The sequence below is a fragment of the Perognathus longimembris genome, chromosome 5 (genome assembly GCF_023159225.1).
Source record: "Perognathus longimembris pacificus isolate PPM17 chromosome 5, ASM2315922v1, whole genome shotgun sequence".
NCBI classification, from domain to species: Eukaryota; Metazoa; Chordata; class Mammalia; order Rodentia; family Heteromyidae; genus Perognathus; species Perognathus longimembris.
In genome coordinates, this window is record NC_063165.1 from 85,994,632 (window position 1) to 86,019,686 (window position 25,055).

The following is a 25,055-nucleotide window of genomic DNA, read 5'->3' on the forward strand; positions in this document are numbered from 1 at the left end:
AACATTTCCTTAGGATCTTGAGCTAATGTTAATATCTAATCTTCAGAAATGATGTATAGTTCCATTTCTAGTATTTTCTGTGCAACTCTAAAAGTATCATACACAAGGATAATTTACATCGCTGACATCCACCACGTATGATTTATTTTTTCAATTTATGTTTTTTGAAAAGGTCATGAGTAGGGAGGTTACAGTTACAGAAGTAAGGTAATGATTACATTTTCTTTAAAGCAATGTTATCCCATCCTTCATTTTCTCCGGATAACCCCTCCCTTTCCCTTCTGTGCCCTAAGTTGTAAGGTTGATACCCAATCTATTGTTAAGTGAATATCATTGTTACATTAGTTTGTCCTTTGATCTGCTGTTTCTGTGATTCCCTTTCCCTTTCCCTGGTCAAATAATCTTATATATAAGACACAAATTATAGAAAATAAGAGAAATGAAAGAAAAAACACACTAAACATAACAAAATTGAACTACATTCAGGACACAATAAGAAACTCTTGTTTCCATGTCATGGAGGTCATGTTGAACAATCTGTAATATGTCCTCTGTATTAAGCGATTGGGCTGTTGAGATCCCGTGTTAAGAATATCATAGACTTATTCTAGTTATTACAAATGAGGGAACCCATGCAGGCTGTGTTTCTTTGGATCTGGCTTACTCCACTTTAATATGATTTTTTTTCCAGGATTTTTTTATTTCCGTATGATTGGGGCAATGCCATTCTTTCTGATGGATGCATGGAACTCTGGGCTGGGAATGTGGCTTAATGGTACAGTGCTTGCCTAAGCATGTATGAAGTCCTGGGTTTGATTCCTCAGGGTCACATAAACAGGAACAACAACAACAAGAAAATCCAGCAGTAGCACTGTGGCCTTGAGCAGAAGCAGCTCAGGGACAGAGTTCAGCCCAGGCCCTGAGTTCAAGCCCCAGGACTGGCCAGTAACCAAAAAGATAAGATTGTGTATGTGCTCTCTAGAACTGTATCTTGAATTCCCAGACGGAGAGCTCTACCTACGCTTTTGACCTCAAGGCTTGTATTTTCCACATGAACAACAGCTCCATCTGCAACTATTTTGATGCTTAATCGGTAATAAGAGTCTCATAGAGGCTGGGAATGTGGCTCATTGGTAAAGTGCTTGCGTAGCATGCATGAAGCCCTGGGTTCAATTCCTCAGTACCATATAAACAGAAAAAAAAAAAAAAGGGAAGTGGTGCTATGGCTCAAGTGATAGAGTGCTAGCCTTCAGCAAAAGAAGCCCAGGCCTTGAGTTCAAGCCCCAGGATTGGTTTAAAAAAAATTCTCATAGACACTTTTGCACAGGCTGGCTTTGAAATACAATCTCAGTTCTGAGCCTCCTTCATAGCTAGGATTACCAAAGTGAACCACAGGTGGCTGGCAATACACAGAATATTAGCTATTTTCTTGTTCTCTCTCTCTCTCACACACACACACACACACACACACAAACTAGAGAATGGAGTGGGATTTTATCCATACTAGAAAGCACTCTATTAGAGCTACATCAAGTAACTCTTTGCTTTATTTCATAATTAATTCATTTGCCAGTACTGTGGTTTGAACTGAGGTCCTTTGTGCGATGATTTACCTTTTCACTCAAGGCCAGCACTTAGCCACGTGAGATGGATCTACATTTTGTTTTTGAGATAGTAGCTCACTAAACTAGTGGAATTCATATTCCCAAAGTCTTGATCGCCTTGGCTCTACTCTCTGAGTAATTCCAACTCTGATATGCACCACAATCCCTGGATTTAATATCTTCTTGTTTACTTGTGTTTTGGAGTCTTAAAAATTAACTCAATTGGACTAGTAGTAATACCTTCCACATAAACTTCATTCATCATTCTAGTTTTCAATGATGCAGACCCTTGGTGATGCCTTGTTTCAAGGTTTTTGTTGTTTCATTCTGCAGAACGGCAGAAAATACAAGAGTCTGCTCCTGAGACCTACAAGGCTCCGGCAGCATATACTCCTGCAAAGGGAGAAAGTTCGTCCAGCTCTGAATATTACAGCTGCGTCTCTTCTCCAAGCAAGCTTAAACTGCTTCCTATAAAAGGTAGGGCAGAGCAAACGAGGCTCCTGAACTTGGAGAGCAAGGCTCAACTAAGCTGCTCACCCACCTCACTCACTGTACTTGCGCTCAAACCCTGGGAAGGGCTTCAGGGCTAAGGGGCTAAGACTGGCTCCTCTGTGGAGTGCACATAGGGAATACCCCTTTCAGTGCTGCAGCTAACAGCCCAGTACACACTCTCGTGAGAACACTGGGCCAAGGCGGGAGGGGGAGGGACGCACAGGGCTTGATGGAGTTGATCAGTTGGAAGAACCTCAGAACCCCAGCTTTGAGTTGTTCTGCTTCCTGTCACCTGTGACCCCAGTACTCGTTCCTGTTGCTTCTTCTCTCACACTAAGGCGGCATCTCTCTCCGTCTGTGTCTCTAATCTACTGACGTTACACAGCCACGAGTTTGTGCTCTCATCATTGTATACTACTAATCTGCAGACATTGATTTTCACATTAAAATAGAAGTAGCACAGGTTCCCTCAAAAAGTTATTCTCCCTACTGCGCAGCCTGTTGTCAGCCTGTGAATTTATCCTACAAGCGCACGCCTAAGCTCCATGGACTCAAGGTGCCCTTGGTTGATTAGGGAGGCACATGAGAGATCTTCATGTTTGAAAACACAGTGACTGGACTTCACTCTCAGTCCTGTGGGCTTAGTGTGCCTTGTTATGAAGCGCCTTTGGCGTTTGCAAATTATTTTAAAGAACGTGAATTTTTATGTTTATTAGGCTGGTGAATTCAAAGGTGGCCTTTCCTCATTGGAGACAAATATTAACATAAATAGATACAAACCAGCAGGATTTCCACACTATATATAAGTCTGTGGCAGTGTGGTGTCAATGAAACTGTACACACATGGTGCTAGGACAACCATGCCGAATGAGAGCAGAGATGGTAATCGTAGGATAAAGCAACCTCTGTGGGACAGGAATGCTGGCAACACTTAATAAGCCACTTGATGGGCGGGAACTGGAGGAGCTGCCTGACTGGGCTTGCAAGGTGCTGTCTGCGTCCAGTCGCGCACACCACCCTGCTCTCCTGTCTATGCCTTCATCTTATGTGTTCATAAGGGCATAGCTATTGGGCTCTTGAGATCCTCTGCTGTGACCAGCCTAAACCTGTGCTAATTATTCCCTATGAGGGAAACCATAGAGTCCATTTTCTTTGGGTCTGGCTCATGTCACTTAGTATGATTTTTCCCAAGTTCTTCCATTTCCTTACAAATGGGGCAATGTCATTCTTTCTGATAGAGGCATAGACTGGGCCTTCGAGATTGGCTCAAGGCCACATTAACAAAGCATTGAAAATCTATTCTCAGTACTTCTGTAGGCAGGTCCATTTACAAAGGAAAGGTGTAAGAAGAGATGCACTAGAATAGCAGCTGAGAATTCAAAGCACGCCCCTTTGCTCAGCACCTGGCATAAATGATATTCCCCAAGGACTACCGGTCTCTTCCAAAAACTGCCCTTGTGGCGCCTCTTCCCTTTTGAAGTTGTCCCAAAGAATGTGAATAGGAAGGTAAAAAATCCAGGAATATTTTTAACATCCATGTCCAAAGGAAGTATTTTAGGCAAAGCTATGAGGCCTTTACATAGTAAACACCTAACCAGAGCATGCCCAGCTCCAAGACAGTCCATTATTTTTTATTATTATTCCATTGATCTACTGAATAATCACATATTTACATCAGCTTCTCTGTATATGTAGGAATATAACTTTAGCACGCCTTTTTTCTCATAAACTTGCAATCCGCATTCGTTACTTATGGAACATTTCCTTAGGATCTTGAGCTAATGTTAATATCTAATCTTCAGAAATGATGTATAGTTCCATTTCTAGTATTTTCTGTGCAACTCTAAAAGTATCATACACAAGGATAATTTACATCGCTGACATCCACCACGTATGATTTATTTTTTCAATTTATGTTTTTTGAAAAGGTCATGAGTAGGGAGGTTACAGTTACAGAAGTAAGGTAATGATTACATTTTCTTTAAAGCAATGTTATCCCATCCTTCATTTTCTCCGGATAACCCCTCCCTTTCCCTTCTGTGCCCTAAGTTGTAAGGTTGATACCCAATCTATTGTTAAGTGAATATCATTGTTACATTAGTTTGTCCTTTGATCTGCTGTTTCTGTGATTCCCTTTCCCTTTCCCTGGTCAAATAATCTTATATATAAGACACAAATTATAGAAAATAAGAGAAATGAAAGAAAAAACACACTAAACATAACAAAATTGAACTACATTCAGGACACAATAAGAAACTCTTGTTTCCATGTCATGGAGGTCATGTTGAACAATCTGTAATATGTCCTCTGTATTAAGCGATTGGGCTGTTGAGATCCCGTGTTAAGAATATCATAGACTTATTCTAGTTATTACAAATGAGGGAACCCATGCAGGCTGTGTTTCTTTGGATCTGGCTTACTCCACTTTAATATGATTTTTTTTCCAGGATTTTTTTATTTCCGTATGATTGGGGCAATGCCATTCTTTCTGATGGATGCATGGAACTCTGGGCTGGGAATGTGGCTTAATGGTACAGTGCTTGCCTAAGCATGTATGAAGTCCTGGGTTTGATTCCTCAGGGTCACATAAACAGGAACAACAACAACAAGAAAATCCAGCAGTAGCACTGTGGCCTTGAGCAGAAGCAGCTCAGGGACAGAGTTCAGCCCAGGCCCTGAGTTCAAGCCCCAGGACTGGCCAGTAACCAAAAAGATAAGATTGTGTATGTGCTCTCTAGAACTGTATCTTGAATTCCCAGACGGAGAGCTCTACCTAAGCTTTTGACCTCAAGGCTTGTATTTTCCACATGAACAACAGCTCCATCTGCAACTATTTTGATGCTTAATCGGTAATAAGAGTCTCATAGAGGCTGGGAATGTGGCTCATTGGTAAAGTGCTTGCGTAGCATGCATGAAGCCCTGGGTTCAATTCCTCAGTACCATATAAACAGAAAAAAAAAAAAAAGGGAAGTGGTGCTATGGCTCAAGTGATAGAGTGCTAGCCTTCAGCAAAAGAAGCCCAGGCCTTGAGTTCAAGCCCCAGGATTGGTTTAAAAAAAATTCTCATAGACACTTTTGCACAGGCTGGCTTTGAAATACAATCTCAGTTCTGAGCCTCCTTCATAGCTAGGATTACCAAAGTGAACCACAGGTGGCTGGCAATACACAGAATATTAGCTATTTTCTTGTTCTCTCTCTCTCTCTCACACACACACACACACACACACAAACTAGAGAATGGAGTGGGATTTTATCCATACTAGAAAGCACTCTATTAGAGCTACATCAAGTAACTCTTTGCTTTATTTCATAATTAATTCATTTGCCAGTACTGTGGTTTGAACTGAGGTCCTTTGTGCGATGATTTACCTTTTCACTCAAGGCCAGCACTTAGCCACGTGAGATGGATCTACATTTTGTTTTTGAGATAGTAGCTCACTAAACTAGTGGAATTCATATTCCCAAAGTCTTGATCGCCTTGGCTCTACTCTCTGAGTAATTCCAACTCTGATATGCACCACAATCCCTGGATTTAATATCTTCTTGTTTACTTGTGTTTTGGAGTCTTAAAAATTAACTCAATTGGACTAGTAGTAATACCTTCCACATAAACTTCATTCATCATTCTAGTTTTCAATGATGCAGACCCTTGGTGATGCCTTGTTTCAAGGTTTTTGTTGTTTCATTCTGCAGAACGGCAGAAAATACAAGAGTCTGCTCCTGAGACCTACAAGGCTCCGGCAGCATATACTCCTGCAAAGGGAGAAAGTTCGTCCAGCTCTGAATATTACAGCTGCGTCTCTTCTCCAAGCAAGCTTAAACTGCTTCCTATAAAAGGTAGGGCAGAGCAAACGAGGCTCCTGAACTTGGAGAGCAAGGCTCAACTAAGCTGCTCACCCACCTCACTCACTGTACTTGCGCTCAAACCCTGGGAAGGGCTTCAGGGCTAAGGGGCTAAGACTGGCTCCTCTGTGGAGTGCACATAGGGAATACCCCTTTCAGTGCTGCAGCTAACAGCCCAGTACACACTCTCGTGAGAACACTGGGCCAAGGCGGGAGGGGGAGGGACGCACAGGGCTTGATGGAGTTGATCAGTTGGAAGAACCTCAGAACCCCAGCTTTGAGTTGTTCTGCTTCCTGTCACCTGTGACCCCAGTACTCGTTCCTGTTGCTTCTTCTCTCACACTAAGGCGGCATCTCTCTCCGTCTGTGTCTCTAATCTACTGACGTTACACAGCCACGAGTTTGTGCTCTCATCATTGTATACTACTAATCTGCAGACATTGATTTTCACATTAAAATAGAAGTAGCACAGGTTCCCTCAAAAAGTTATTCTCCCTACTGCGCAGCCTGTTGTCAGCCTGTGAATTTATCCTACAAGCGCACGCCTAAGCTCCATGGACTCAAGGTGCCCTTGGTTGATTAGGGAGGCACATGAGAGATCTTCATGTTTGAAAACACAGTGACTGGACTTCACTCTCAGTCCTGTGGGCTTAGTGTGCCTTGTTATGAAGCGCCTTTGGCGTTTGCAAATTATTTTAAAGAACGTGAATTTTTATGTTTATTAGGCTGGTGAATTCAAAGGTGGCCTTTCCTCATTGGAGACAAATATTAACATAAATAGATACAAACCAGCAGGATTTCCACACTATATATAAGTCTGTGGCAGTGTGGTGTCAATGAAACTGTACACACATGGTGCTAGGACAACCATGCCGAATGAGAGCAGAGATGGTAATCGTAGGATAAAGCAACCTCTGTGGGACAGGAATGCTGGCAACACTTAATAAGCCACTTGATGGGCGGGAACTGGAGGAGCTGCCTGACTGGGCTTGCAAGGTGCTGTCTGCGTCCAGTCGCGCACACCACCCTGCTCTCCTGTCTATGCCTTCATCTTATGTGTTCATAAGGGCATAGCTATTGGGCTCTTGAGATCCTCTGCTGTGACCAGCCTAAACCTGTGCTAATTATTCCCTATGAGGGAAACCATAGAGTCCATTTTCTTTGGGTCTGGCTCATGTCACTTAGTATGATTTTTCCCAAGTTCTTCCATTTCCTTACAAATGGGGCAATGTCATTCTTTCTGATAGAGGCATAGACTGGGCCTTCGAGATTGGCTCAAGGCCACATTAACAAAGCATTGAAAATCTATTCTCAGTACTTCTGTAGGCAGGTCCATTTACAAAGGAAAGGTGTAAGAAGAGATGCACTAGAATAGCAGCTGAGAATTCAAAGCACGCCCCTTTGCTCAGCACCTGGCATAAATGATATTCCCCAAGGACTACCGGTCTCTTCCAAAAACTGCCCTTGTGGCGCCTCTTCCCTTTTGAAGTTGTCCCAAAGAATGTGAATAGGAAGGTAAAAAATCCAGGAATATTTTTAACATCCATGTCCAAAGGAAGTATTTTAGGCAAAGCTATGAGGCCTTTACATAGTAAACACCTAACCAGAGCATGCCCAGCTCCAAGACAGTCCATTATTTTTTATTATTATTCCATTGATCTACTGAATAATCACATATTTACATCAGCTTCTCTGTATATGTAGGAATATAACTTTAGCACGCCTTTTTTCTCATAAACTTGCAATCCGCATTCGTTACTTATGGAACATTTCCTTAGGATCTTGAGCTAATGTTAATATCTAATCTTCAGAAATGATGTATAGTTCCATTTCTAGTATTTTCTGTGCAACTCTAAAAGTATCATACACAAGGATAATTTACATCGCTGACATCCACCACGTATGATTTATTTTTTCAATTTATGTTTTTTGAAAAGGTCATGAGTAGGGAGGTTACAGTTACAGAAGTAAGGTAATGATTACATTTTCTTTAAAGCAATGTTATCCCATCCTTCATTTTCTCCGGATAACCCCTCCCTTTCCCTTCTGTGCCCTAAGTTGTAAGGTTGATACCCAATCTATTGTTAAGTGAATATCATTGTTACATTAGTTTGTCCTTTGATCTGCTGTTTCTGTGATTCCCTTTCCCTTTCCCTGGTCAAATAATCTTATATATAAGACACAAATTATAGAAAATAAGAGAAATGAAAGAAAAAACACACTAAACATAACAAAATTGAACTACATTCAGGACACAATAAGAAACTCTTGTTTCCATGTCATGGAGGTCATGTTGAACAATCTGTAATATGTCCTCTGTATTAAGCGATTGGGCTGTTGAGATCCCGTGTTAAGAATATCATAGACTTATTCTAGTTATTACAAATGAGGGAACCCATGCAGGCTGTGTTTCTTTGGATCTGGCTTACTCCACTTTAATATGATTTTTTTTCCAGGATTTTTTTATTTCCGTATGATTGGGGCAATGCCATTCTTTCTGATGGATGCATGGAACTCTGGGCTGGGAATGTGGCTTAATGGTACAGTGCTTGCCTAAGCATGTATGAAGTCCTGGGTTTGATTCCTCAGGGTCACATAAACAGGAACAACAACAACAAGAAAATCCAGCAGTAGCACTGTGGCCTTGAGCAGAAGCAGCTCAGGGACAGAGTTCAGCCCAGGCCCTGAGTTCAAGCCCCAGGACTGGCCAGTAACCAAAAAGATAAGATTGTGTATGTGCTCTCTAGAACTGTATCTTGAATTCCCAGACGGAGAGCTCTACCTACGCTTTTGACCTCAAGGCTTGTATTTTCCACATGAACAACAGCTCCATCTGCAACTATTTTGATGCTTAATCGGTAATAAGAGTCTCATAGAGGCTGGGAATGTGGCTCATTGGTAAAGTGCTTGCGTAGCATGCATGAAGCCCTGGGTTCAATTCCTCAGTACCATATAAACAGAAAAAAAAAAAAAAGGGAAGTGGTGCTATGGCTCAAGTGATAGAGTGCTAGCCTTCAGCAAAAGAAGCCCAGGCCTTGAGTTCAAGCCCCAGGATTGGTTTAAAAAAAATTCTCATAGACACTTTTGCACAGGCTGGCTTTGAAATACAATCTCAGTTCTGAGCCTCCTTCATAGCTAGGATTACCAAAGTGAACCACAGGTGGCTGGCAATACACAGAATATTAGCTATTTTCTTGTTCTCTCTCTCTCTCTCACACACACACACACACACACACAAACTAGAGAATGGAGTGGGATTTTATCCATACTAGAAAGCACTCTATTAGAGCTACATCAAGTAACTCTTTGCTTTATTTCATAATTAATTCATTTGCCAGTACTGTGGTTTGAACTGAGGTCCTTTGTGCGATGATTTACCTTTTCACTCAAGGCCAGCACTTAGCCACGTGAGATGGATCTACATTTTGTTTTTGAGATAGTAGCTCACTAAACTAGTGGAATTCATATTCCCAAAGTCTTGATCGCCTTGGCTCTACTCTCTGAGTAATTCCAACTCTGATATGCACCACAATCCCTGGATTTAATATCTTCTTGTTTACTTGTGTTTTGGAGTCTTAAAAATTAACTCAATTGGACTAGTAGTAATACCTTCCACATAAACTTCATTCATCATTCTAGTTTTCAATGATGCAGACCCTTGGTGATGCCTTGTTTCAAGGTTTTTGTTGTTTCATTCTGCAGAACGGCAGAAAATACAAGAGTCTGCTCCTGAGACCTACAAGGCTCCGGCAGCATATACTCCTGCAAAGGGAGAAAGTTCGTCCAGCTCTGAATATTACAGCTGCGTCTCTTCTCCAAGCAAGCTTAAACTGCTTCCTATAAAAGGTAGGGCAGAGCAAACGAGGCTCCTGAACTTGGAGAGCAAGGCTCAACTAAGCTGCTCACCCACCTCACTCACTGTACTTGCGCTCAAACCCTGGGAAGGGCTTCAGGGCTAAGGGGCTAAGACTGGCTCCTCTGTGGAGTGCACATAGGGAATACCCCTTTCAGTGCTGCAGCTAACAGCCCAGTACACACTCTCGTGAGAACACTGGGCCAAGGCGGGAGGGGGAGGGACGCACAGGGCTTGATGGAGTTGATCAGTTGGAAGAACCTCAGAACCCCAGCTTTGAGTTGTTCTGCTTCCTGTCACCTGTGACCCCAGTACTCGTTCCTGTTGCTTCTTCTCTCACACTAAGGCGGCATCTCTCTCCGTCTGTGTCTCTAATCTACTGACGTTACACAGCCACGAGTTTGTGCTCTCATCATTGTATACTACTAATCTGCAGACATTGATTTTCACATTAAAATAGAAGTAGCACAGGTTCCCTCAAAAAGTTATTCTCCCTACTGCGCAGCCTGTTGTCAGCCTGTGAATTTATCCTACAAGCGCACGCCTAAGCTCCATGGACTCAAGGTGCCCTTGGTTGATTAGGGAGGCACATGAGAGATCTTCATGTTTGAAAACACAGTGACTGGACTTCACTCTCAGTCCTGTGGGCTTAGTGTGCCTTGTTATGAAGCGCCTTTGGCGTTTGCAAATTATTTTAAAGAACGTGAATTTTTATGTTTATTAGGCTGGTGAATTCAAAGGTGGCCTTTCCTCATTGGAGACAAATATTAACATAAATAGATACAAACCAGCAGGATTTCCACACTATATATAAGTCTGTGGCAGTGTGGTGTCAATGAAACTGTACACACATGGTGCTAGGACAACCATGCCGAATGAGAGCAGAGATGGTAATCGTAGGATAAAGCAACCTCTGTGGGACAGGAATGCTGGCAACACTTAATAAGCCACTTGATGGGCGGGAACTGGAGGAGCTGCCTGACTGGGCTTGCAAGGTGCTGTCTGCGTCCAGTCGCGCACACCACCCTGCTCTCCTGTCTATGCCTTCATCTTATGTGTTCATAAGGGCATAGCTATTGGGCTCTTGAGATCCTCTGCTGTGACCAGCCTAAACCTGTGCTAATTATTCCCTATGAGGGAAACCATAGAGTCCATTTTCTTTGGGTCTGGCTCATGTCACTTAGTATGATTTTTCCCAAGTTCTTCCATTTCCTTACAAATGGGGCAATGTCATTCTTTCTGATAGAGGCATAGACTGGGCCTTCGAGATTGGCTCAAGGCCACATTAACAAAGCATTGAAAATCTATTCTCAGTACTTCTGTAGGCAGGTCCATTTACAAAGGAAAGGTGTAAGAAGAGATGCACTAGAATAGCAGCTGAGAATTCAAAGCACGCCCCTTTGCTCAGCACCTGGCATAAATGATATTCCCCAAGGACTACCGGTCTCTTCCAAAAACTGCCCTTGTGGCGCCTCTTCCCTTTTGAAGTTGTCCCAAAGAATGTGAATAGGAAGGTAAAAAATCCAGGAATATTTTTAACATCCATGTCCAAAGGAAGTATTTTAGGCAAAGCTATGAGGCCTTTACATAGTAAACACCTAACCAGAGCATGCCCAGCTCCAAGACAGTCCATTATTTTTTATTATTATTCCATTGATCTACTGAATAATCACATATTTACATCAGCTTCTCTGTATATGTAGGAATATAACTTTAGCACGCCTTTTTTCTCATAAACTTGCAATCCGCATTCGTTACTTATGGAACATTTCCTTAGGATCTTGAGCTAATGTTAATATCTAATCTTCAGAAATGATGTATAGTTCCATTTCTAGTATTTTCTGTGCAACTCTAAAAGTATCATACACAAGGATAATTTACATCGCTGACATCCACCACGTATGATTTATTTTTTCAATTTATGTTTTTTGAAAAGGTCATGAGTAGGGAGGTTACAGTTACAGAAGTAAGGTAATGATTACATTTTCTTTAAAGCAATGTTATCCCATCCTTCATTTTCTCCGGATAACCCCTCCCTTTCCCTTCTGTGCCCTAAGTTGTAAGGTTGATACCCAATCTATTGTTAAGTGAATATCATTGTTACATTAGTTTGTCCTTTGATCTGCTGTTTCTGTGATTCCCTTTCCCTTTCCCTGGTCAAATAATCTTATATATAAGACACAAATTATAGAAAATAAGAGAAATGAAAGAAAAAACACACTAAACATAACAAAATTGAACTACATTCAGGACACAATAAGAAACTCTTGTTTCCATGTCATGGAGGTCATGTTGAACAATCTGTAATATGTCCTCTGTATTAAGCGATTGGGCTGTTGAGATCCCGTGTTAAGAATATCATAGACTTATTCTAGTTATTACAAATGAGGGAACCCATGCAGGCTGTGTTTCTTTGGATCTGGCTTACTCCACTTTAATATGATTTTTTTTCCAGGATTTTTTTATTTCCGTATGATTGGGGCAATGCCATTCTTTCTGATGGATGCATGGAACTCTGGGCTGGGAATGTGGCTTAATGGTACAGTGCTTGCCTAAGCATGTATGAAGTCCTGGGTTTGATTCCTCAGGGTCACATAAACAGGAACAACAACAACAAGAAAATCCAGCAGTAGCACTGTGGCCTTGAGCAGAAGCAGCTCAGGGACAGAGTTCAGCCCAGGCCCTGAGTTCAAGCCCCAGGACTGGCCAGTAACCAAAAAGATAAGATTGTGTATGTGCTCTCTAGAACTGTATCTTGAATTCCCAGACGGAGAGCTCTACCTACGCTTTTGACCTCAAGGCTTGTATTTTCCACATGAACAACAGCTCCATCTGCAACTATTTTGATGCTTAATCGGTAATAAGAGTCTCATAGAGGCTGGGAATGTGGCTCATTGGTAAAGTGCTTGCGTAGCATGCATGAAGCCCTGGGTTCAATTCCTCAGTACCATATAAACAGAAAAAAAAAAAAAAGGGAAGTGGTGCTATGGCTCAAGTGATAGAGTGCTAGCCTTCAGCAAAAGAAGCCCAGGCCTTGAGTTCAAGCCCCAGGATTGGTTTAAAAAAAATTCTCATAGACACTTTTGCACAGGCTGGCTTTGAAATACAATCTCAGTTCTGAGCCTCCTTCATAGCTAGGATTACCAAAGTGAACCACAGGTGGCTGGCAATACACAGAATATTAGCTATTTTCTTGTTCTCTCTCTCTCTCTCACACACACACACACACACACACAAACTAGAGAATGGAGTGGGATTTTATCCATACTAGAAAGCACTCTATTAGAGCTACATCAAGTAACTCTTTGCTTTATTTCATAATTAATTCATTTGCCAGTACTGTGGTTTGAACTGAGGTCCTTTGTGCGATGATTTACCTTTTCACTCAAGGCCAGCACTTAGCCACGTGAGATGGATCTACATTTTGTTTTTGAGATAGTAGCTCACTAAACTAGTGGAATTCATATTCCCAAAGTCTTGATCGCCTTGGCTCTACTCTCTGAGTAATTCCAACTCTGATATGCACCACAATCCCTGGATTTAATATCTTCTTGTTTACTTGTGTTTTGGAGTCTTAAAAATTAACTCAATTGGACTAGTAGTAATACCTTCCACATAAACTTCATTCATCATTCTAGTTTTCAATGATGCAGACCCTTGGTGATGCCTTGTTTCAAGGTTTTTGTTGTTTCATTCTGCAGAACGGCAGAAAATACAAGAGTCTGCTCCTGAGACCTACAAGGCTCCGGCAGCATATACTCCTGCAAAGGGAGAAAGTTCGTCCAGCTCTGAATATTACAGCTGCGTCTCTTCTCCAAGCAAGCTTAAACTGCTTCCTATAAAAGGTAGGGCAGAGCAAACGAGGCTCCTGAACTTGGAGAGCAAGGCTCAACTAAGCTGCTCACCCACCTCACTCACTGTACTTGCGCTCAAACCCTGGGAAGGGCTTCAGGGCTAAGGGGCTAAGACTGGCTCCTCTGTGGAGTGCACATAGGGAATACCCCTTTCAGTGCTGCAGCTAACAGCCCAGTACACACTCTCGTGAGAACACTGGGCCAAGGCGGGAGGGGGAGGGACGCACAGGGCTTGATGGAGTTGATCAGTTGGAAGAACCTCAGAACCCCAGCTTTGAGTTGTTCTGCTTCCTGTCACCTGTGACCCCAGTACTCGTTCCTGTTGCTTCTTCTCTCACACTAAGGCGGCATCTCTCTCCGTCTGTGTCTCTAATCTACTGACGTTACACAGCCACGAGTTTGTGCTCTCATCATTGTATACTACTAATCTGCAGACATTGATTTTCACATTAAAATAGAAGTAGCACAGGTTCCCTCAAAAAGTTATTCTCCCTACTGCGCAGCCTGTTGTCAGCCTGTGAATTTATCCTACAAGCGCACGCCTAAGCTCCATGGACTCAAGGTGCCCTTGGTTGATTAGGGAGGCACATGAGAGATCTTCATGTTTGAAAACACAGTGACTGGACTTCACTCTCAGTCCTGTGGGCTTAGTGTGCCTTGTTATGAAGCGCCTTTGGCGTTTGCAAATTATTTTAAAGAACGTGAATTTTTATGTTTATTAGGCTGGTGAATTCAAAGGTGGCCTTTCCTCATTGGAGACAAATATTAACATAAATAGATACAAACCAGCAGGATTTCCACACTATATATAAGTCTGTGGCAGTGTGGTGTCAATGAAACTGTACACACATGGTGCTAGGACAACCATGCCGAATGAGAGCAGAGATGGTAATCGTAGGATAAAGCAACCTCTGTGGGACAGGAATGCTGGCAACACTTAATAAGCCACTTGATGGGCGGGAACTGGAGGAGCTGCCTGACTGGGCTTGCAAGGTGCTGTCTGCGTCCAGTCGCGCACACCACCCTGCTCTCCTGTCTATGCCTTCATCTTATGTGTTCATAAGGGCATAGCTATTGGGCTCTTGAGATCCTCTGCTGTGACCAGCCTAAACCTGTGCTAATTATTCCCTATGAGGGAAACCATAGAGTCCATTTTCTTTGGGTCTGGCTCATGTCACTTAGTATGATTTTTCCCAAGTTCTTCCATTTCCTTACAAATGGGGCAATGTCATTCTTTCTGATAGAGGCATAGACTGGGCCTTCGAGATTGGCTCAAGGCCACATTAACAAAGCATTGAAAATCTATTCTCAGTACTTCTGTAGGCAGGTCCATTTACAAAGGAAAGGTGTAAGAAGAGATGCACTAGAATAGCAGCTGAGAATTCAAAGCACGCCCCTTTGCTCAGCACCTGGCATAAATGATATTCCCCAAGGACTACCGGTCTCTTCCAAAAACTGCCCTTGTGGCGCCTCTTCCCTTTTGAAGTTGTCCCAAAGAATGTGAATAGGAAGGTAAAAAATCCAGGAATATTTTTAACATCCATGTCCAAAGGAAGTATTTTAGGCAAAGCTATGAGGCCTTTACATAGTAAACACCTAACCAGAGCATGCCCAGCTCCAAGACAGTCCATTATTTTTTATTATTATTCCATTGATCTACTGAATAATCACATATTTACATCAGCTTCTCTGTATATGTAGGAATATAACTTTAGCACGCCTTTTTTCTCATAAACTTGCAATCCGCATTCGTTACTTATGGAACATTTCCTTAGGATCTTGAGCTAATGTTAATATCTAATCTTCAGAAATGATGTATAGTTCCATTTCTAGTATTTTCTGTGCAACTCTAAAAGTATCATACACAAGGATAATTTACATCGCTGACATCCACCACGTATGATTTATTTTTTCAATTTATGTTTTTTGAAAAGGTCATGAGTAGGGAGGTTACAGTTACAGAAGTAAGGTAATGATTACATTTTCTTTAAAGCAATGTTATCCCATCCTTCATTTTCTCCGGATAACCCCTCCCTTTCCCTTCTGTGCCCTAAGTTGTAAGGTTGATACCCAATCTATTGTTAAGTGAATATCATTGTTACATTAGTTTGTCCTTTGATCTGCTGTTTCTGTGATTCCCTTTCCCTTTCCCTGGTCAAATAATCTTATATATAAGACACAAATTATAGAAAATAAGAGAAATGAAAGAAAAAACACACTAAACATAACAAAATTGAACTACATTCAGGACACAATAAGAAACTCTTGTTTCCATGTCATGGAGGTCATGTTGAACAATCTGTAATATGTCCTCTGTATTAAGCGATTGGGCTGTTGAGATCCCGTGTTAAGAATATCATAGACTTATTCTAGTTATTACAAATGAGGGAACCCATGCAGGCTGTGTTTCTTTGGATCTGGCTTACTCCACTTTAATATGATTTTTTTTCCAGGATTTTTTTATTTCCGTATGATTGGGGCAATGCCATTCTTTCTGATGGATGCATGGAACTCTGGGCTGGGAATGTGGCTTAATGGTACAGTGCTTGCCTAAGCATGTATGAAGTCCTGGGTTTGATTCCTCAGGGTCACATAAACAGGAACAACAACAACAAGAAAATCCAGCAGTAGCACTGTGGCCTTGAGCAGAAGCAGCTCAGGGACAGAGTTCAGCCCAGGCCCTGAGTTCAAGCCCCAGGACTGGCCAGTAACCAAAAAGATAAGATTGTGTATGTGCTCTCTAGAACTGTATCTTGAATTCCCAGACGGAGAGCTCTACCTACGCTTTTGACCTCAAGGCTTGTATTTTCCACATGAACAACAGCTCCATCTGCAACTATTTTGATGCTTAATCGGTAATAAGAGTCTCATAGAGGCTGGGAATGTGGCTCATTGGTAAAGTGCTTGCGTAGCATGCATGAAGCCCTGGGTTCAATTCCTCAGTACCATATAAACAGAAAAAAAAAAAAAAGGGAAGTGGTGCTATGGCTCAAGTGATAGAGTGCTAGCCTTCAGCAAAAGAAGCCCAGGCCTTGAGTTCAAGCCCCAGGATTGGTTTAAAAAAAATTCTCATAGACACTTTTGCACAGGCTGGCTTTGAAATACAATCTCAGTTCTGAGCCTCCTTCATAGCTAGGATTACCAAAGTGAACCACAGGTGGCTGGCAATACACAGAATATTAGCTATTTTCTTGTTCTCTCTCTCTCTCTCACACACACACACACACACACACAAACTAGAGAATGGAGTGGGATTTTATCCATACTAGAAAGCACTCTATTAGAGCTACATCAAGTAACTCTTTGCTTTATTTCATAATTAATTCATTTGCCAGTACTGTGGTTTGAACTGAGGTCCTTTGTGCGATGATTTACCTTTTCACTCAAGGCCAGCACTTAGCCACGTGAGATGGATCTACATTTTGTTTTTGAGATAGTAGCTCACTAAACTAGTGGAATTCATATTCCCAAAGTCTTGATCGCCTTGGCTCTACTCTCTGAGTAATTCCAACTCTGATATGCACCACAATCCCTGGATTTAATATCTTCTTGTTTACTTGTGTTTTGGAGTCTTAAAAATTAACTCAATTGGACTAGTAGTAATACCTTCCACATAAACTTCATTCATCATTCTAGTTTTCAATGATGCAGACCCTTGGTGATGCCTTGTTTCAAGGTTTTTGTTGTTTCATTCTGCAGAACGGCAGAAAATACAAGAGTCTGCTCCTGAGACCTACAAGGCTCCGGCAGCATATACTCCTGCAAAGGGAGAAAGTTCGTCCAGCTCTGAATATTACAGCTGCGTCTCTTCTCCAAGCAAGCTTAAACTGCTTCCTATAAAAGGTAGGGCAGAGCAAACGAGGCTCCTGAACTTGGAGAGCAAGGCTCAACTAAGCTGCTCACCCACCTCACTCACTGTACTTGCGCTCAAACCCTGGGAAGGGCTTCAGGGCTAAGGGGCTAAGACTGGCTCCTCTGTGGAGTGCACATAGGGAATACCCCTTTCAGTGCTGCAGCTAACAGCCCAGTACACACTCTCGTGAGAACACTGGGCCAAGGCGGGAGGGGGAGGGACGCACAGGGCTTGATGGAGTTGATCAGTTGGAAGAACCTCAGAACCCCAGCTTTGAGTTGTTCTGCTTCCTGTCACCTGTGACCCCAGTACTCGTTCCTGTTGCTTCTTCTCTCACACTAAGGCGGCATCTCTCTCCGTCTGTGTCTCTAATCTACTGACGTTACACAGCCACGAGTTTGTGCTCTCATCATTGTATACTACTAATCTGCAGACATTGATTTTCACATTAAAATAGAAGTAGCACAGGTTCCCTCAAAAAGTTATTCTCCCTACTGCGCAGCCTGTTGTCAGCCTGTGAATTTATCCTACAAGCGCACGCCTAAGCTCCATGGACTCAAGGTGCCCTTGGTTGATTAGGGAGGCACATGAGAGATCTTCATGTTTGAAAACACAGTGACTGGACTTCACTCTCAGTCCTGTGGGCTTAGTGTGCCTTGTTATGAAGCGCCTTTGGCGTTTGCAAATTATTTTAAAGAACGTGAATTTTTATGTTTATTAGGCTGGTGAATTCAAAGGTGGCCTTTCCTCATTGGAGACAAATATTAACATAAATAGATACAAACCAGCAGGATTTCCACACTATATATAAGTCTGTGGCAGTGTGGTGTCAATGAAACTGTACACACATGGTGCTAGGACAACCATGCCGAATGAGAGCAGAGATGGTAATCGTAGGATAAAGCAACCTCTGTGGGACAGGAATGCTGGCAACACTTAATAAGCCACTTGATGGGCGGGAACTGGAGGAGCTGCCTGACTGGGCTTGCAAGGTGCTGTCTGCGTCCAGTCGCGCACACCACCCTGCTCTCCTGTCTATGCCTTCATCTTATGTGTTCATAAGGGCATAGCTATTGGGCTCTTGAGATCCTCTGCTGTGACCAGCCTAAACCTGTGCTAATTATTCCCTATGAGGGAAACCATAGAGTCCATTTTCTTTGGGTCTGGCTCATGTCACTTAGTATGATTTTTCCCAAGTTCTTCCATTTCCTTACAAATGGGGCAATGTCATTCTTTCTGATAGAGGCATAGACTGGGCCTTCGAGATTGGCTCAAGGCCACATTAACAAAGCATTGAAAATCTATTCTCAGTACTTCTGTAGGCAGGTCCATTTACAAAGGAAAGGTGTAAGAAGAGATGCACTAGAATAGCAGCTGAGAATTCAAAGCACGCCCCTTTGCTCAGCACCTGGCATAAATGATATTCCCCAAGGACTACCGGTCTCTTCCAAAAACTGCCCTTGTGGCGCCTCTTCCCTTTTGAAGTTGTCCCAAAGAATGTGAATAGGAAGGTAAAAAATCCAGGAATATTTTTAACATCCATGTCCAAAGGAAGTATTTTAGGCAAAGCTATGAGGCCTTTACATAGTAAACACCTAACCAGAGCATGCCCAGCTCCAAGACAGTCCATTATTTTTTATTATTATTCCATTGATCTACTGAATAATCACATATTTACATCAGCTTCTCTGTATATGTAGGAATATAACTTTAGCACGCCTTTTTTCTCATAAACTTGCAATCCGCATTCGTTACTTATGGAACATTTCCTTAGGATCTTGAGCTAATGTTAATATCTAATCTTCAGAAATGATGTATAGTTCCATTTCTAGTATTTTCTGTGCAACTCTAAAAGTATCATACACAAGGATAATTTACATCGCTGACATCCACCACGTATGATTTATTTTTTCAATTTATGTTTTTTGAAAAGGTCATGAGTAGGGAGGTTACAGTTACAGAAGTAAGGTAATGATTACATTTTCTTTAAAGCAATGTTATCCCATCCTTCATTTTCTCCGGATAACCCCTCCCTTTCCCTTCTGTGCCCTAAGTTGTAAGGTTGATACCCAATCTATTGTTAAGTGAATATCATTGTTACATTAGTTTGTCCTTTGATCTGCTGTTTCTGTGATTCCCTTTCCCTTTCCCTGGTCAAATAATCTTATATATAAGACACAAATTATAGAAAATAAGAGAAATGAAAGAAAAAACACACTAAACATAACAAAATTGAACTACATTCAGGACACAATAAGAAACTCTTGTTTCCATGTCATGGAGGTCATGTTGAACAATCTGTAATATGTCCTCTGTATTAAGCGATTGGGCTGTTGAGATCCCGTGTTAAGAATATCATAGACTTATTCTAGTTATTACAAATGAGGGAACCCATGCAGGCTGTGTTTCTTTGGATCTGGCTTACTCCACTTTAATATGATTTTTTTTCCAGGATTTTTTTATTTCCGTATGATTGGGGCAATGCCATTCTTTCTGATGGATGCATGGAACTCTGGGCTGGGAATGTGGCTTAATGGTACAGTGCTTGCCTAAGCATGTATGAAGTCCTGGGTTTGATTCCTCAGGGTCACATAAACAGGAACAACAACAACAAGAAAATCCAGCAGTAGCACTGTGGCCTTGAGCAGAAGCAGCTCAGGGACAGAGTTCAGCCCAGGCCCTGAGTTCAAGCCCCAGGACTGGCCAGTAACCAAAAAGATAAGATTGTGTATGTGCTCTCTAGAACTGTATCTTGAATTCCCAGACGGAGAGCTCTACCTAAGCTTTTGACCTCAAGGCTTGTATTTTCCACATGAACAACAGCTCCATCTGCAACTATTTTGATGCTTAATCGGTAATAAGAGTCTCATAGAGGCTGGGAATGTGGCTCATTGGTAAAGTGCTTGCGTAGCATGCATGAAGCCCTGGGTTCAATTCCTCAGTACCATATAAACAGAAAAAAAAAAAAAAGGGAAGTGGTGCTATGGCTCAAGTGATAGAGTGCTAGCCTTCAGCAAAAGAAGCCCAGGCCTTGAGTTCAAGCCCCAGGATTGGTTTAAAAAAAATTCTCATAGACACTTTTGCACAGGCTGGCTTTGAAATACAATCTCAGTTCTGAGCCTCCTTCATAGCTAGGATTACCAAAGTGAACCACAGGTGGCTGGCAATACACAGAATATTAGCTATTTTCTTGTTCTCTCTCTCTCTCTCACACACACACACACACACACAAACTAGAGAATGGAGTGGGATTTTATCCATACTAGAAAGCACTCTATTAGAGCTACATCAAGTAACTCTTTGCTTTATTTCATAATTAATTCATTTGCCAGTACTGTGGTTTGAACTGAGGTCCTTTGTGCGATGATTTACCTTTTCACTCAAGGCCAGCACTTAGCCACGTGAGATGGATCTACATTTTGTTTTTGAGATAGTAGCTCACTAAACTAGTGGAATTCATATTCCCAAAGTCTTGATCGCCTTGGCTCTACTCTCTGAGTAATTCCAACTCTGATATGCACCACAATCCCTGGATTTAATATCTTCTTGTTTACTTGTGTTTTGGAGTCTTAAAAATTAACTCAATTGGACTAGTAGTAATACCTTCCACATAAACTTCATTCATCATTCTAGTTTTCAATGATGCAGACCCTTGGTGATGCCTTGTTTCAAGGTTTTTGTTGTTTCATTCTGCAGAACGGCAGAAAATACAAGAGTCTGCTCCTGAGACCTACAAGGCTCCGGCAGCATATACTCCTGCAAAGGGAGAAAGTTCGTCCAGCTCTGAATATTACAGCTGCGTCTCTTCTCCAAGCAAGCTTAAACTGCTTCCTATAAAAGGTAGGGCAGAGCAAACGAGGCTCCTGAACTTGGAGAGCAAGGCTCAACTAAGCTGCTCACCCACCTCACTCACTGTACTTGCGCTCAAACCCTGGGAAGGGCTTCAGGGCTAAGGGGCTAAGACTGGCTCCTCTGTGGAGTGCACATAGGGAATACCCCTTTCAGTGCTGCAGCTAACAGCCCAGTACACACTCTCGTGAGAACACTGGGCCAAGGCGGGAGGGGGAGGGACGCACAGGGCTTGATGGAGTTGATCAGTTGGAAGAACCTCAGAACCCCAGCTTTGAGTTGTTCTGCTTCCTGTCACCTGTGACCCCAGTACTCGTTCCTGTTGCTTCTTCTCTCACACTAAGGCGGCATCTCTCTCCGTCTGTGTCTCTAATCTACTGACGTTACACAGCCACGAGTTTGTGCTCTCATCATTGTATACTACTAATCTGCAGACATTGATTTTCACATTAAAATAGAAGTAGCACAGGTTCCCTCAAAAAGTTATTCTCCCTACTGCGCAGCCTGTTGTCAGCCTGTGAATTTATCCTACAAGCGCACGCCTAAGCTCCATGGACTCAAGGTGCCCTTGGTTGATTAGGGAGGCACATGAGAGATCTTCATGTTTGAAAACACAGTGACTGGACTTCACTCTCAGTCCTGTGGGCTTAGTGTGCCTTGTTATGAAGCGCCTTTGGCGTTTGCAAATTATTTTAAAGAACGTGAATTTTTATGTTTATTAGGCTGGTGAATTCAAAGGTGGCCTTTCCTCATTGGAGACAAATATTAACATAAATAGATACAAACCAGCAGGATTTCCACACTATATATAAGTCTGTGGCAGTGTGGTGTCAATGAAACTGTACACACATGGTGCTAGGACAACCATGCCGAATGAGAGCAGAGATGGTAATCGTAGGATAAAGCAACCTCTGTGGGACAGGAATGCTGGCAACACTTAATAAGCCACTTGATGGGCGGGAACTGGAGGAGCTGCCTGACTGGGCTTGCAAGGTGCTGTCTGCGTCCAGTCGCGCACACCACCCTGCTCTCCTGTCTATGCCTTCATCTTATGTGTTCATAAGGGCATAGCTATTGGGCTCTTGAGATCCTCTGCTGTGACCAGCCTAAACCTGTGCTAATTATTCCCTATGAGGGAAACCATAGAGTCCATTTTCTTTGGGTCTGGCTCATGTCACTTAGTATGATTTTTCCCAAGTTCTTCCATTTCCTTACAAATGGGGCAATGTCATTCTTTCTGATAGAGGCATAGACTGGGCCTTCGAGATTGGCTCAAGGCCACATTAACAAAGCATTGAAAATCTATTCTCAGTACTTCTGTAGGCAGGTCCATTTACAAAGGAAAGGTGTAAGAAGAGATGCACTAGAATAGCAGCTGAGAATTCAAAGCACGCCCCTTTGCTCAGCACCTGGCATAAATGATATTCCCCAAGGACTACCGGTCTCTTCCAAAAACTGCCCTTGTGGCGCCTCTTCCCTTTTGAAGTTGTCCCAAAGAATGTGAATAGGAAGGTAAAAAATCCAGGAATATTTTTAACATCCATGTCCAAAGGAAGTATTTTAGGCAAAGCTATGAGGCCTTTACATAGTAAACACCTAACCAGAGCATGCCCAGCTCCAAGACAGTCCATTATTTTTTATTATTATTCCATTGATCTACTGAATAATCACATATTTACATCAGCTTCTCTGTATATGTAGGAATATAACTTTAGCACGCCTTTTTTCTCATAAACTTGCAATCCGCATTCGTTACTTATGGAACATTTCCTTAGGATCTTGAGCTAATGTTAATATCTAATCTTCAGAAATGATGTATAGTTCCATTTCTAGTATTTTCTGTGCAACTCTAAAAGTATCATACACAAGGATAATTTACATCGCTGACATCCACCACGTATGATTTATTTTTTCAATTTATGTTTTTTGAAAAGGTCATGAGTAGGGAGGTTACAGTTACAGAAGTAAGGTAATGATTACATTTTCTTTAAAGCAATGTTATCCCATCCTTCATTTTCTCCGGATAACCCCTCCCTTTCCCTTCTGTGCCCTAAGTTGTAAGGTTGATACCCAATCTATTGTTAAGTGAATATCATTGTTACATTAGTTTGTCCTTTGATCTGCTGTTTCTGTGATTCCCTTTCCCTTTCCCTGGTCAAATAATCTTATATATAAGACACAAATTATAGAAAATAAGAGAAATGAAAGAAAAAACACACTAAACATAACAAAATTGAACTACATTCAGGACACAATAAGAAACTCTTGTTTCCATGTCATGGAGGTCATGTTGAACAATCTGTAATATGTCCTCTGTATTAAGCGATTGGGCTGTTGAGATCCCGTGTTAAGAATATCATAGACTTATTCTAGTTATTACAAATGAGGGAACCCATGCAGGCTGTGTTTCTTTGGATCTGGCTTACTCCACTTTAATATGATTTTTTTTCCAGGATTTTTTTATTTCCGTATGATTGGGGCAATGCCATTCTTTCTGATGGATGCATGGAACTCTGGGCTGGGAATGTGGCTTAATGGTACAGTGCTTGCCTAAGCATGTATGAAGTCCTGGGTTTGATTCCTCAGGGTCACATAAACAGGAACAACAACAACAAGAAAATCCAGCAGTAGCACTGTGGCCTTGAGCAGAAGCAGCTCAGGGACAGAGTTCAGCCCAGGCCCTGAGTTCAAGCCCCAGGACTGGCCAGTAACCAAAAAGATAAGATTGTGTATGTGCTCTCTAGAACTGTATCTTGAATTCCCAGACGGAGAGCTCTACCTACGCTTTTGACCTCAAGGCTTGTATTTTCCACATGAACAACAGCTCCATCTGCAACTATTTTGATGCTTAATCGGTAATAAGAGTCTCATAGAGGCTGGGAATGTGGCTCATTGGTAAAGTGCTTGCGTAGCATGCATGAAGCCCTGGGTTCAATTCCTCAGTACCATATAAACAGAAAAAAAAAAAAAAAAGGGAAGTGGTGCTATGGCTCAAGTGATAGAGTGCTAGCCTTCAGCAAAAGAAGCCCAGGCCTTGAGTTCAAGCCCCAGGATTGGTTTAAAAAAAATTCTCATAGACACTTTTGCACAGGCTGGCTTTGAAATACAATCTCAGTTCTGAGCCTCCTTCATAGCTAGGATTACCAAAGTGAACCACAGGTGGCTGGCAATACACAGAATATTAGCTATTTTCTTGTTCTCTCTCTCTCTCTCACACACACACACACACACACACAAACTAGAGAATGGAGTGGGATTTTATCCATACTAGAAAGCACTCTATTAGAGCTACATCAAGTAACTCTTTGCTTTATTTCATAATTAATTCATTTGCCAGTACTGTGGTTTGAACTGAGGTCCTTTGTGCGATGATTTACCTTTTCACTCAAGGCCAGCACTTAGCCACGTGAGATGGATCTACATTTTGTTTTTGAGATAGTAGCTCACTAAACTAGTGGAATTCATATTCCCAAAGTCTTGATCGCCTTGGCTCTACTCTCTGAGTAATTCCAACTCTGATATGCACCACAATCCCTGGATTTAATATCTTCTTGTTTACTTGTGTTTTGGAGTCTTAAAAATTAACTCAATTGGACTAGTAGTAATACCTTCCACATAAACTTCATTCATCATTCTAGTTTTCAATGATGCAGACCCTTGGTGATGCCTTGTTTCAAGGTTTTTGTTGTTTCATTCTGCAGAACGGC